The sequence below is a fragment of the Haemaphysalis longicornis genome, unplaced genomic scaffold (assembly GCF_048455015.1).
Source record: "Haemaphysalis longicornis isolate Haplotype H1 unplaced genomic scaffold, Haemaphysalis longicornis Haplotype H1 scaffold_8, whole genome shotgun sequence".
In the NCBI taxonomy this organism is placed as follows: Eukaryota; Metazoa; Arthropoda; class Arachnida; order Ixodida; family Ixodidae; genus Haemaphysalis; species Haemaphysalis longicornis.
The window spans coordinates 123,265,851-123,280,174 of NW_027526445.1; the positions used below are offsets into that span (position 1 = coordinate 123,265,851).

The window sequence follows — 14,324 nt, forward strand, 5'->3', positions numbered from 1 at the left end:
CGCTGATGAGCACGAGGTCGCGGGTTCGATTCCCGGCCGCGGCGGCCGCTTTTCTGCAGATGAAGGCGAAAAGCAAAAACGCCCGTGTGTGCGAGATTTCGGCGCACGTTAGAAATCCCCAGGTTACCAAAATTAATCCGGAGCCCTCCACTACGGCGCGCCTCATCGCCTGCGCTGCGTCGGCGCGTTAAACCCCTACAATCAGTCGATACTGCTCCGAAATAAAGGGAAGTGGACTAGAGTTCGTCTAAATGATGTCGCGTGTAGAGAGTGCGATTCTCGTTGATGGTGCTAAACGCAGTGTTCGGGCAAAAACCACTGCCAACTGCAAATAGGTGTGGATTTATGTGGATTTCTCTGCTATACATTTCTTTTGGAGTAAATTGCTATTCATGGTGCGAAGCATGGTCTTTCGTTCATTGTCACGTTTTGCATAAACGGTTCACATTTTTATAAAGAATTGGACACTGAAGTTCGTTATAAGCGGCTTCTGTTATATCGAATTACTTTGTATAGCGAACAAATCTCGTTCAATTACGCTGTTCGTTATAACCGGGTTTGATTGTATATGTTTGGACGTCAAACAGCAGCTTCTGGCAAGACGGTTTCGTAGGTGCAACGCGCACACAAGCCAGCCAATTTCAAACACATTTGGCAGGGCCCTTGAGTGGTTCAGCCCCTTGCCGTTTGGCGAGTGCGCGGCTAAGAAAGAACCCAGGCGTAGCTAATCTTGAAATGGTAGCGCACGGTAGCTCTCGAACTCATCTGAAGTGACAACTCCGTTGTTGTTTTTCGAGAAAAATGACAGGAACAGAATTTGCACGGTAAAGGCTTCCAGTGGTGACTGGTATGTGTTGGTAACGTCTACGTGCGTGCTCTCTGAAGAAAGAGCGACAAAAACGTACCCTCCCCGCTTTTTTACGCGTTGGTGTCGCAATAAACATTCTGGAAAGTTTCTGGCCATCGATGACAGCGAGAAGTTAAGCAAGCACGGGTGGAGTAGAGGAGGTTAGGAAGAGGGGCAAATCTGCAGCCGCGGCTTGAGGGGGGCAAGTGTCCCTTTTTCACCCCCCTGCCGACGCCCATGTTTGCGTGCGTGTGATTTTTGTGGGTGCATGTATATTTAGGGGTACGACAGAGTTATTTTTTTTCTCAGTGTTAGCAACGCTGTCCCTTAATTCCATTACTTGTGAGATGTGTGCATCGTACATTGCCTGTATTTTTTTTGTGCGCCAGCATAAAGGCCCTCCGGCTGTTCCTGGGCACGTTAGCAATTGATGACGGTTTATTATTATTATTATTATTATTATTATTATTATTATTATTATTATTATTATTATTATTATTATTATTTGCGGAAAAGTTGGCTCTGGATGACGTGCAGATTAAGGGCACAGGGTAAGGCAAACTTTAAAAAAGAAAATACTTGTTTTTCTCCGCAATTGGGGAGGTTCAGTTCTTTGTGAACATTTTTCATATTCACACTTCTTCTAGGAAAGCCGTATTTCTCGCTCAAAAACAGTTTTTCCGTAAGCAAGTAGTAAGTGACCACACCCTTTTTAAGAATGTTCTCCGTGTTTATTGGCATTTTTTCATCGAGAACCTTGCAGTTTCAGATGAAAACGCTTTTTTGAACCATGCAGCTGCATTAAGAAATTGCTTAGCAACCATTGCAAAGCTGATTTTGCAGAGAGGGCAATTCAAGTGTTGCTGTTGCACGTTTTTTACACATTTGTCCTTCGGAGCCGCGCACGAAAGAAACGTCTTTTTTGGGCTTCACACTCTCAAGATGGCAACAGTGGATGCTGTTCTTCCATTCAATGATGAGAGCAACGCATGGGGCAGCAATTTGAAATCATTCGGATCAAAACCTGGGCGCAACAGCACCATCAAGAGGCTGAAAGAGGTTGACCACGAGCGAAAATGCTTTACGAACAGAGCTGTATACGATGGTGCACAAAATGGGCAAGGAAGGACAGACGACCGACTGAAAAGCAAAAAAAAAAAAAAAACTTTGACGGTGATTACGAACCTGGTTCTTTTTAAATAAATGGCCCCAGTGGTTTTTCTGGCTAAAAAAAAGTATTGTTTTTCACCACTTTTTTAACTTTAAACACAATTATCCCAAAACAATGTTTTTTTTTATTGCATAGGTATGCATAGGTACCATTATTTCCTATATCTTCCAGGACAACGAGCTGAGTTTTTTTCTCTGTCATCTACATAACTTGTCACAGCTATTGTACTAGAACTCAAAAAAATGCACGCAATCGTTTTTTTTTAATACACAACTTTAACTACTAAGATATTGCCAAAAGTTAGCTACTAACGGATAAATCATAAAAAATGAATTTTTGATGGATGTTCCTAATTCTACTACAATTAAAATAGCACAAAATAGCACAAATGTAGATACCTTTATTAGATGCCGAGAAAAATGCACCTCAAAGTGGCCGAAAATGCATGGGAAGTATAGGGCTTACCCTGTGCCCGTAAGATCCCGTCCACTGTCTGTACAAAAAATGCATCCGCAGAGCTGACGGCATTGTTCTCTCCTCTCTAAATTAATTAGGAGTCGAGGGTATGCGGTGTTTCCGCGAAGCCTCGCTGGCCACGCACCCTCAAGGAGTCCAGTGACTACTCAATTTTCTTTCCTTCGATTTCAATGAACCACCCGAAGGAAAGCGGGACCAGGCGCTACGTGGTCTCTCGAGCGGCGCGCGAACCTTCCACAGGAAAGATGCCGATGTATGTTGCGCACGTGTGGCTCTTACTTCGCCTGCGCACCGTACCGTCCGCCCATTCGGTGCCAGAGGGCTGTTGCTTCCGGTCGATTCCACAGGAGCCGAGGGTGAACACTTTTAGCCGGGGTGGCGGAGGTCTGCCTATTAGCGCCCGATTAGCGCGATGCGGAAGGGCAGCAGGTTCATCGCATATGGCTTCCCTTTGGTGGAACACCCTCAGACTCCGCACGTGCCCCAGGTCACGGAGAAAGCCGTGCCCCAGGTGGCTCTGTGTTCGAAACTTCAGCAGGATTGCCTTCGGTCTTTCGCAATGCGTAATGCTCCCATGACAACGGAACGACCTTCAGTTAAGAAACAACACTCAGAGGACTACAGACGAACACGTACTCAAGTACAAAAGGCTGTCCGCAATATATATAATCCTCAGTGGACATGCTGCGGCATTGAAGCGGACTTTTACCATATATGTATAGTAGTAGTAGTAGTACTAGTAGTAGTAGTAGTAGTAGTAGTAGTAGTAGCAGTAGTAGTAGTAATTGTAGTAGTAGTAGTAGCAGTAGTAGTAGTAATTGTAGTAATAGTAGTAGTAGTAGTAGTAGTAGTAGTAGTAGACGAAGAATGTGCATTTTTTATGGTGCAAAGGCAGCTAAGGCAAAGAAAGAAGCACAAAATTTCTTGTTTTTTTTTTGTGATCTGCGCATTCCAAGATTGCTCAGTAAAATATTCGTGCAGTGGGTTTGATGGAGTTAAAATTGCTATTATTCGGGGAGAAGCATTGTGCACTTGGTCGCACCCCGCTACAGTGATCCTGGATGGTCAATGAGCGCTTACGGCGGTTGTGTAACAATCAAAACTCGCTGCTTTAACATCCCACTGGGGGCCAACGCCACCGCTCGCTGAGTAGCCAGGATCACTGTAGCGGGGTGCGGCCACGTGCAAGGAAACCTCTTCCTTATCTAAGACGTGAGAATGGGCGCGATAAAAGACGACGATGAAGATACTTCGTGAGAAATATTATGTACCACCAGCCTATAAAAACTTGCCCCTTGCCCTGACAACCCAAGCAACCACGGACGTCCGTCAGACGTCCGAAATACAGCCGAACATCCGATTCCCAGCTTGGGCGGCCACCGTACGTACATGTTTGGATGTATAGTTTCGGACGTACAGCGGACATCCAGACACGAATGTACAAGTCCGAATGACATCCTCCAATGGACGTACAAAGTTACTACGGGGCATCAAATACCGCCTTAAATTGAATATAAAAGCAAAAACGAAAAGGCTACTTTGCTTTTAAATTAAAAAGATTTTATACGTCAACACCCTGACTTGTATATTGCAAGTTTCATCTGCATATTTCTAAAATTAAGACTCTTTTTTTTTTTTTACTTTTTTGAAGCAGCTCATTCTTTCCAACGGTTGTCTGTTTGGAGAAGGATATATAAGAATGGAGAACTGCTAACGAATCATGTGAAGCAAGTTCACTGTGTTCATGTATGCCTGTCTGCCCGGTAGTGTATTGGCCTCGTGCACTGCAGTATTTCATTGTAGGAACTTCTCGTTATGCGATTCTGGAAATTTTTACTGAACATCCAAAATACACCCGATTTCGGACTGCCGACTGGACGTACGGAGGTGTTAAATCCGGATGTCCCACGGGCGTACAGGGCCGTTCACTCTAGGTGCGAACAAGGCGCAGCGTGGCCGCGCTCAGCGGAGCGCCAGCGCACAAGCCGCGGCCGCGCATCGAAGCTAAGCGGCGCAGGCGCATAGGACCTCGGAAACGGGGCTTCGTGTCGTCTGCTAGCGTGGGAGCGCGCCGTGCTTGCTTTGCTGTGAGGCACGCCTGGCATGCTTGTAGCCTTTTAGCGCGCTGCGGGAAAGCGCACTTCTCTCACTGCGCCGCGTCGTGTAGTTTCTGCGTACAACTGAGTGCTTCCTCTTTTCAGATCCGCGGTCTTAGATAAATACATGTATTGTTGCAAACATTACAGAACTGACTTGCTTTGGTTTAATTAGAGACGCTGTAGAGGAGTGCTAAATATAATTTCGGCCACCAGGATTTATTTCACATGCACTGGTATTACGCAGCACATTGGTACCTGTGCATTTTGCCTCCGAGAAATTTTCGTCACAGCGACTGGGTTTGGATCTCGCAGCTTTGGTATCGATGTGTGTTGGCCTTTTTCATATATATGAATATCGCGCATCGTCGAGATGGTTCAAGCAGTCTCCCAGCCAGTGGGTCACGCACCCAGCACAATCGTCCTACTCTCCGATCGAGTCCTGGACTGGTTCCACTCTGGTCTGCTACATTATAGTGGATATGCCATTGCTTGCGCTTCCTACCTGGCGTATTATTGGGAGACACCGGCTGTTTCATTTGTTGCCACCTGCTACATATCCTCCTTTCTGGTACGACCCGCCCTTCCTCGCAATGGGCCTACTAAGTAATGAAGCTGTGGTCACCAGTTCCATGCTACACAATTGTGGAACAGCTTCTCCGATCTTGAGATCCACAACGTCTGCATTCTTTTCTTTACCATCCTCACACACACTGCCTAGCCAAACGCCACGAACTGAAAAATCACCAATATGTTGTATACGTTTTCAATGTGCTTAATAATGCAAGCAATGCCTCACATATAAACAAACACTTGCATTGTGGGCTGAACGTATTCTGATTTCTTTTCCTATTAACGATATTGTGGTCGATTTCCATGAGCTCGTTGATCACATTCGAAGTCGCATCGAGCAATCTGCGAGCGTCTTCAAGCTAGACTTGGCATATGACACTCCGATCAAAAAACATTTAAGGAAGCTTGCTCTCACGGACACGACGAATGGCGAAGCTGTTGTAGGTAAGCTTTGCCGGACACCGTTAAGTTTTAATATCATTGCTTATCTGCATAGTTGCGGCGCTAGTAATCGTCGTTATATATATCAAAGAGGTCGTCGTCGTCTTCGCGGCGAGTGGTGGATGCGAAGTCATCGTAAGCATTTTATCCTTCCACCACATATTGGCTTTCAGAGAATGTGGTGGTCGCGATGACCTCTCCCAAGCAGGGTGTCTTGTCATCTTTAGCATTAGCGCTGGAGTTTTTTTTTTTCTTTTTTTTTTAGATGCGCGGTACCGATTTACTACACCGCTGGCGCTTTTTTTTTTTTTTTTTCTTGCTCAATCCGCTGCACGATACGGGGCCTCGGCGGTCTACTCAAGGCACGCGCTCACTAGCGCTCGGCATTTTTTTTTTTTTTGTTCCTCGCGGTTTTTGAGAGGTTCTTTTATTTTTACTAAATCCACTGCGCGTGAAGGGGACACTCGGAGGTAACCGCGAGGCGCGCGCCCACGAGCGCTCGGAATTTTATTGGTTTTTTTTTTCTGCAACGGCGATCTTACGGCCAGTAACAACAGCTCCGCTGTTAGAAAAGTGGGCCGTAAGGCATATCAGGTCATATGGCCATCTGCTTTAGACAGCACCTTTGTTCACCCTCTTTTATTGTGCGGTAAAGTCCTGAGAAACTCGCCAGGAATTGACCTGGCCCGCCACGGTGACTCAGTGATTATGGTGCTTGGCTATACTGAGCCCGGAGATTCATGTTCGATCCCAGTAGTAGGTGCCGCTTGTCAAAAGAGGCGAAATGGAAGAACGCGCGTTTTCTGCACGGTATTAGTGCACGGTAAGAGCCAGGTGGTTATCCGGAGCCCTCTCTACAGCGTCTTCGTAGCAAGAGTCGCCTTGCGGCGCTAAACCCTCTAACCACATGTACAAACCATTCCTGAAATTCCTTCAACAATACATGCATTTAACTGGGACTGCGGACCTTAAAAGAGGAAGCGCTCACTTGTCGTACGCAGAAAATACACAACGCGGCGCAGTGAGAGAAGTGCGCTTTCCCGCAACGCGGTGGCGGCTCGCTAAGAGGCTACAAGCATGCCAGGCGTGCTTGGCATCAAAGCAAGCACGGCGCGCTCCCGCACTAGCAGACGACACGAAGCCCCGCCTCCAAGGTCCTATGCGCCTGCGCCGCCTAGTTTCGATGCGCGGCCGCGGCTTGTGCGTTGGCGCTCCGCGGAGCACGGCCACCATGAAACCCATGGAGGAAGCAAAAGTTAGGAGACGGCATGACGTCACGCAGCTAGCCTTCGCAGCCCAGCTCCGTTGAAGCCGCTCCCTCCGCCGTTTCTCAAGCCGCCGAAGTCGGCCCAGCACGTGACCTCCATGGTCGGGTGGGCCGGCGGCGGCGGCGGCGGTCTCTGACTCCGGCGCTTCTCTCGTGTTTGGTTGGCGGTAGCTTTTCCCCGTCCTTGCTGCATTTGTCTGCTCGGTGATCTCATGCCCGCGTGCGGGCAGGAGTGCCGCGTATGTGTGAGAGACAAAAGCCGTGGGAAAAACACCAACATATATCAGGCTTCGCGACAACGGGCAGCAGAGTAGTTTCGAGCAGACGAAATTGAAGAGCTCGCGGCGGCGGCGCGATGGGGTCACGTGGTGCAGTGACGCCTAGGCCGACTTCGATTTTACTTTTTATGTATAGGCTTCACGTTTCTCCGGTAGCGCCGTCTCCTAACTTTTTCTTCCTCCATGATGGAACCTTTTCTTTCCTCCATGGCGGCCACGCTGCACCGTGTTCGCACCTAAAGTGGACGGCCCTGTACATGGTACGTCCACCGGCACTAAAACAGACGTCATACGGACGTCCGCTAGACCCAGAATGGACGTACGGTGGCCGGCCGACGGACGTCCGGTGGTTGCTTGGGAAGGGCACATACAGTATATGTGTCTGCCAGCATCATCATCATCATCATAATCAGCCTGCTCAGGTCCACTGTACAACGAAGGCCTCCCCCAGTGGCCTCCAATCATCCACTGGCAACTAATCACCGACTAACCCACACTACAGATAGCAGCGGAGACGCGCGACTATACGCTGACAGGCAGGCACCCCAAAACTAAGCGGAGTTACTCTTGCTATCTTTCCACGCAGAATTTATCGCAATAGCCTTGGCCCTTCGCAAGCTTGGTTCCTCGAAACGACAGGCAATAATTCTCACGGATTCATTTTCTAGCTGTTTGCTCTGCCCTTACTTCCTCAACTTCATCCCCCCCCCCCCCCCCCCCTACGTCGAGCCCTTGCTTCTTTATCGCCTTCCTCCCTTCATGAACTTCGTTTGGTCTGGGTACCTGGACATGCAGGTATCTGGCTTCAAGAATCGGCGGATCTGGCGGGAATGGCATTGGGCGGTCCAGTATTGGAGGTTCTGCCGCCCATTTCCCTGATAACTTCGGCTCGCTGTGCTTACTTCAAATTATGCCTGATTCAGTATACGAAGACTCGGAGCTCGAGCACCTCCGGTACTCATGGAAGTGCAGCATAAGCCAGTCGCGGGCTTGCGAAGTCACCCTCACTGGCTTTCACTGTCGCGTGCCAAATTTAAATTATTATTTGCACCGCTCTAATCTGGCCCCGTCGCAGCTACGCGCTTTCTGTAGAGAACCAGAAACGATCGACCATTTCTGCTTCTACTGCCGACGGTTCTCCTCTATAAGACGAAGGTACTCAGAAAGCACATGCAGCCACCCGCCGCGGTGGCTCAGTGGCTAAGGCGTTGCGCTGCTGAGCACGAGGTCGCGGGTTCGATTCCCGGCCGCGGCGGCCGCTTTTCTCGTGGAGGCTAAAATCAAAAACGACCGTGTGTACGAGAGAGATTTCGGCGCACGTTAAAGATCCCCAGGTGGTCCAAATTAATCCGGAGCTCTCCACTACGGCGCGCCTCATCGCCTGCGTTGCGTCGCCGCGTTAAACCCTACAACCAACCCATGCAGCCGGCTAAACCTCCCGCTGTCTGCTACACTTATTTTGTCATTCGGGGCGAAGGAACTGGGATTCTGCCACGGGGATATTTGCTGTGCGTTGCACTCATTCATCCTGGAATCAGGCCGTCTGCCGTGTTAGACATCATTTGGCCCTGCTAAATTCCCCTGCAAGTACCTATATGCACGCCTAGCTCACTGCTTCGTCTGTACCACATTCTTTCTTCGTGTTTCTTACTTCCAGTTTTCCTTCAATGGTGTTCGTTCTTTATTTCTTCCTCTAATCTTCTTACGTTTATTTCTCTAGTCATATACTGCTAATCCATTCTAACATTTAAATATTTTTCTTTCCCTTCAAAAATTACATAATTTCTTTCGGTAAGGAGCCCACTTCCTGGCCAATCCCACTGAGTGGGTACGAGACATTTCACTGGTACCACCACCACCCCCACCTGGTGAATGGTGTCGCGCTACACAGCGAAACCATCCAGTGCATAGCTGCGCTAGCCACAGGATGGCCATCATGACGAATTTCCTATTTGGGCAATTCCAGGCGTTTTCGTAGCCGCTGCCTCGATCCTTAGAGCAAGGTTATAGTATATTCGCTTAATTAGGGCATTTCTCCGGCATGACTGGTCAGCTTAGCGACTCATTACATCTGGCTTAACCGCCGTATTGCCTTCGTTGTATAGAGGGCGCAAACACATAGGCTTCAAAGGGGGTGGCCGGGGTGGCAATGGGAAATTCGTGAAATTCAGGAATTCGTTACAGAAAGGTTAATTCGTTACGTCCAGGTTTAACTGTATACACTTGTTTCTTGACATCGTTTGGCAACTTGATTTATCCTGACAACATAAGACGACGACAGGAGACGCCAACAGCCCGAGCCCCTAAGGTAAATGTCTCTCGCAGCAGAACGGGCGCGCGCAGCTGCGTGAAACATGCACAGCTCGAGCGACAACGGCAGGCGATGGCTAACACAAGCGGCCGCACGTGGTTTTGCTTGGTGCACTCCTTGGACTGCGCTTAGCTTCGCTGGTTACCCTTCTTCACAGTGTGGAAAGGCACCGACTTTTTTTTTTTTTTTTTTAAACAGCGAAGCTGTTTAGGAGATCGTAATTTTTTGTGTCCGCAGTTAAAAATAGCAAGAAATTTCCGAGCGCGCCCACGTGAGCGCGGGCTTCGCGGCGACCGTTCGGCAGCTAACAAAACCAATAAAATGCCTAGCGCTGGTGTGTGCGTGCCTTGCTGCGGCTGCCCAGCGTCCCCTAAGCAGGCTTGTAAAGTCAAGCATACCCACTTAGGAAGATTGACCAAGATTGTAAAAAAAATACTCCATCGTTCGCCGTAATCGTGGCAACATCGTCATAGCACACGCCCCTCCAAGGTGATGTCCAATGATTATCACTTTAACAAAATTAAAGAAGCTCACACTTATAGCAACAATGATGGAGTAAACGGCAGCGAAGAAGCAAATCGGTGAACGGTCACGATGGTTGTGAAGGATTGCGTACCTTCAAGTCTTACGCGTTAATGTGAGCTTCCTTCATTTTTTCCCCCGTAGGAGTACAAATTGATGACGTCTTGATTGATTGGCCACCTGCTTTGCCCTCAGTACATGCCGTGCGCTCAGAGTCGACCGCACTTGCTGATGCAAGAAACTGTTTACACGCTTTCTTTCCTTTTCGCTGTTTGTTCTTTATTACGGTAGCGTACGTGCCAAACTAGCTGTTGTTCCGACCTTGGGTGCTGGTTTACGCACACAGGGAGGCAGACACGCGAAGGAAAACACGTTGAAAGCGGAGAAGGGCCGTTTTGAAAGAGTTGTGGCATTGACCCGCGTCGTGCAGCGACGCACGGACGAAACGTCTTGTACGCGGCGTCCCGCATTGCTTTCTCTTTTCTAAACGTAACAGCAACAAGCTTGATTCTCACGTTAGGTTGGCAGAAGCGAGCCAGAGCGTCGAAAGCAGAGCACCCGTAACAGCAGGTCGATCTGAAAGGGACACTGAAACGATGTTAATTAGCGCATTGTGTACCAATTTCATTCGCTCAAGTGGCTCAGTGGCGGCCGCCTTACACATGGAGGCGAAAAGCGAGAACGCCCGTGTGTCCTGCGGGTGGCCGAAATTAATCCGGAGCCCTTCACTACGGCGCGCCTCATCGCCTCTGTAGCGTCGGCGCGGTAAACCCCACAATAAGAAAAAAATGAATGAGGAGCTCACATCTTTCAGGCATTCGGTTGGTCAATTGCCAATTTCGGCGGTCGGAAGTTTTCGGTCCTCAAGTGGCGTAAACAAACACATAATCTATAGACTATATATAGTCTATAGATTATGTGTTTGTTACATTTATGTAGTTCATTTCGCAAGCTACATGCAACAACAGCTACAACTTTCTCGGCGCTGTTCGCGATGAGAGCAGGAGGCACGTTAACAGCCTCAGATCGTGCACACGTACACCAACATGGCAGGCAGCTGCAGTGACTTCAGCGCAAGTAGTTTTTTCTTCAGTGTAAATGTAAATTTTGTAGATTGTGACGCCGACGCCAGTTCGTTTAGGCCAGGGCGAATCATTTTTCGGGCTACATATACGATTTGCACAATACAACCAACCACGTGGGAAGAAGTTGCTATCGACTTCGCTTTACAATTAATCCACAGAAGAATACATCACGATCCTCACAGATTTCCAATCAGTCTGCCGCAGCTACATCACCGGCAGTATCTCTCATCAAACCGTAGGAATTTTACGCCAGAATTTCCATCTGCCCCTCGCACACACCTAATGGACTCCAGGCTACATGGAATTAGAAGGCAACGAAGCGGCTCATTCCGCGGCCCGCGAACATGTATGTACGTACTCTGGGCGGTTACCGTATGAGCCCTAGAGGGCTGTGGCCCCCTACCGTTCGCCCCGTCCACTCCTCGCCTCACATGCGCCGGTATCCTCACCCACCATGGGCTACAACGACGGAAATACCCACATACCCACCATATTCTCTCCAGGACCGACGCAGTTACGTACACTACGCAGGCTACAGTCAAACACCATCCCCCACAATACTACCATGCCATGTTCCCTATCCAACATCCAGCCACATGTCAGTTTGTCCAAACAAGCGGAATCTGTACCACTTTACCGTAAAATGATCTAACACCCCTACCCAACCGCCACTCGCCAACATTACCACACAGCAGTGGGTGGAGTTGTGGCCAGCTCCGACCCCTCTATACCAGCGCGTCTTGGTAGAGACGGCAGCGCGAGCGGGTCACCTCCAAGCAATCCTGGACAGGGGCGTAACCAGAAAATTTGCTGGGGGAAAGGGTGGTGGCTGAGATTGTACTCTTAATAAAAAATGTCGTAAAAGGGTAGTAACGACCGTATTTACTAACTCCTTAAGAACCTTACTACCCCGCGGTACGGTACGTAGGCTCTGCCACTAGCAACTGCATGGTTAGGAAATTAACTGGAAGTACTGTACACTAGATTAGGGTCGTGCTTATGACTAGGTTATGCATGGCCAGTTAGTAAACGCATGTAGCTCAAAAGGGTGTTATCGCTAGGACTTTACTAGTGGAGGTAGTGGTGCCTTCTTCAGTTAGTAACCCTGACTGGTGCTGCATTTGCTACCTGAAGTACTATGTATACTGGGACAAGTAACTTGTTAGTGTTCCGTTAGTAAAAAAAGCCACAACCTTTTTTTTTGAAGAGTGCACCTCGGGGGGGGAGGGGGACCCTTAGGGTGCCTGGATGTTCCTCCTCGCCGGCGGGCGAGGAGGAACATCCAGGCACCCTAGGGACCCTGGACTGAGGACGCCTCTCACCCTGCGGGCGCCCGAACATAGGGTTTGCTGTCTTGAATAAAGTTTATTCAATCAATCAATTTATATACAAGTAAACCGAGGCTCTTTCTGCAAAAGTGTGCAATGAATGATTGTGATTTTTTATGACAGATGGACGGCATAGTGTAGCAACAAATGAGTGTTTGGAAAATTGACCACTATCCCTTGAAACAAAAGTATGCAGCCTCATAAGCATTCAAGCATTACAAGGTTCCCTAGCAAGCATGTTTACCAAACGGTAAGCAAGATCTGGAGCACGCATGCAATGCCGATAGCAACGCCGCATCACAGAACTCGCCGTCTCGTCCAAGCGCAAACTCGTACGCATGCTCGTACGTATGTACTTGCTGCCTCCGGTTTCTCCAACTGCGCACAACATCACGAACACCAGCTAAACCAGCACACCGCGCACACCATGCTGCCAAGTCGCTCAGCTCCTCGTCAAGCACTCACACGTAATATACGCGAAGCTTGTGAGGTTTGCAAAGTTTGTTCGAAGCACAAACAAACCGTCGGACATTGATGATTTGTCTCGTGGCCGTTCGGTGCAACGTATGACCAGAAACTACAATGTATGTGCGAGGGAAGCAGCGAATTCATAGCCTAAGTGTGGCATGAATTTATAGTAACGTTGGTTCGGTCACGTTCGGTGGTTCGGCTACTTCTTGAACCAGGTGGCGCCACATGCCATGCGGAAACGAGCGTTGAGCGCTTTACTTTCTGAACGCTTATCGCACGTTCATCGCCCCGTGGTCGCCCTAATTGTCGCTGCAATATAATAATTTGTACTTGCCGCAAAAATACATCTCCGACTGCCTTGCTACAAGGCACATGCATTTCAACGTAAAAAAAAGAGTGCCACTAACGCAAGCGGAAAAGCCGGTCGCTCACCTGAGAGACACCTGCCGACAGGTGCGCGAAAGTGAGGTGTGCCGCCCCGTTGAAGCGCAGCACAAGTCGCGGCGGTGGCGGGGGCCGATTATTGTTTTTGTTGTCGTTTAACGCGCCCGTGCACAATGCGTGCGCTGTGAAGAATGTTGTGACTACCGAAGCCATCGCGCCGCGGAAAACCCGTCGCAGCCGAGGCATATTTCGTCCCCCGAGTGTGCATTTCCGCCAGTGCAGGGATAGTTGTGGCGCCTTGGTCAACATTCGTTGTGCCGTGCAACAAGTGGTCGTGGTGGTGGTGTGCGCGCCCAGCCCGTGTCGCCGGCGGCCTTGCGTTGGTATGCGAACTTGTGCCCGTGGCCCGAGTTGGGCGGCTACACCCCGTATGTGATTCGTGCGGCTACGATCGTCGTCAGCGAGATCGCGGCTGCATTCTCGCCCCGTGCGGAGGCCTAGGTGACAGGTCTTTCCTCGGGGCAACTTCGCCAGAGGTAAGATCCGGATCGCGGGCGTTTCTGCTCGGCCACGCTTGCGATCGCGGCGGCGGCGGCAACTTCCGCGGGCGGTTTACGGGAACGCAGCTAATTGCCGCCACCGCGGTGAAGCGTCGAGCGAATTTGTGCCGACGAACGGCGGATGCACGGCGGGACCCCGTTTTTGTGCCGGCGAGCGGCCCGTGGACCTGTCCGGGCGCGTGTACGATCGCCTCCGGGCAAAAGGCCCGTTTCGGCGAGGAGCCACGTATGCCGCTCGGCCGCGGGGACACGGCGTGGATTTTGGAGCCGCAAATTGCCTCCGCCGCGACCGCACGGTCCGCTTTAATGCGTCGATCGAGCGACGCGGAAAGCACGCGCACAAAAGGATGAGTAGTATTCTTTCAAACGTGGTCGCGTCCCTGTTTGGCGGCCGATGTGTGTCACGCCTTTGCACCGTGCGGGGACTGCGCGGCGCAATCCCCGCAGAGCCGGTGTTGCGTCGTTCTCGCGGCGTCGGCATACTTCTGGGGCGTGAAACTAGTCTCGCTGCAG

The 14,324-nt window shown here is 49.9% G+C and overlaps 1 protein-coding gene across 2 annotated transcripts in view; it reads left to right on the forward strand.

Moving 5' to 3' along the window:
- The window catches only part of LOC144149806 (protein PALS1-like), a 77,381-nt gene that overhangs the window by 26,403 nt on the left and 36,654 nt on the right, over positions 1-14,324 (forward strand). The window contains exon 1 of one of the 2 annotated variants that reach the window (XM_077681454.1): positions 13,314-13,787. The exons of the other annotated variant lie outside the window; for it this stretch is intronic. The gene's annotated coding sequence lies outside the window, so the exon portion shown is untranslated. Of the gene's footprint in view, positions 1-13,313; positions 13,788-14,324 lie in introns of those variants that run through there. 2 annotated transcript variants of the gene reach the window in all.